Raw genomic sequence first — 727 nt, forward strand, 5'->3', positions numbered from 1 at the left:
TCGTGCCATAGCGCGTGACCCGGGCGTCTCCACAAATCATGATGAGACCTGCCTTAAACAGCTTCTTTCCGTGAAGACCCCAAACGGCATCTCAGCCTGAGAAGTGCACGAGGAAGAACTGTCATGGAGGAGGCTGTCCCTGGCCCAGGAGACAAGGCATCAGCCGGGGTCCCTCTCCTTCCCCCCGGCAGGAGCCCTGCTAGCTCTTTAAAAAAGGGAGAGAGATTCATTTATAGAAAACCTTTTTACAATTTATTTCCTGTTATGAATCTTTAAAGTATAAAAATGAGGCTCTAGCTAAATGCAGGGTTTCAGTGGTGAAATTTTGACCATGTGAACAAATAAATAAATATTTACAGTCTTTGTCAAAACAAAAGAAGTTTCATCCATCTGTACGAGAAGTTTGTTTAAAAAAAAACATAAATAATTTACAAAAAAATATGGTACATTCTAAATATTCACATCATCATCATCCCACGCCACCGTATTTTCGGCCAAACACCACCGACACAGAAAACCTACACACTCTTCACAATTGTTACATTTAATGAAGTCTCCCAACACTTCCTTGTCTTGGGAATACAGTTCCACCAAAAAAGTAAAAAGTGCAGCAAAATGAAAAGAAAAATCAACCTCAAAGGAAGCAACAAATGTAACTTTATCAGATGGCACGAGCAAATGAAGACAAAGTCATGGACCCTCTCCCTACTTGACAGAGGAGTGAAAT

The 727-nt window shown here is 41.0% G+C and overlaps 1 protein-coding gene across 4 annotated transcripts in view; it reads right to left on the bottom strand.

The window, feature by feature from the left end:
* Positions 1 to 229: 229 nt before the first annotated feature.
* THBS2 (thrombospondin 2) overlaps positions 230 to 727 on the bottom strand; it is a 30,160-nt gene continuing 29,662 nt past the window's right edge. For all 4 annotated transcript variants that reach the window (XM_081250850.1, XM_081250849.1, XM_081250848.1 and 1 more), the window contains one exon: positions 230 to 727. This exon is cut by the window's right edge and continues 1,561 nt beyond it. The gene's annotated coding sequence lies outside the window, so the exon portion shown is untranslated.

The sequence above is a fragment of the Mesoplodon bidens genome, assembly GCF_964165515.1.
Source record: "Mesoplodon bidens genome assembly, chromosome: 12".
Lineage (NCBI taxonomy): Eukaryota > Metazoa > Chordata > Mammalia > Artiodactyla > Ziphiidae > Mesoplodon > Mesoplodon bidens.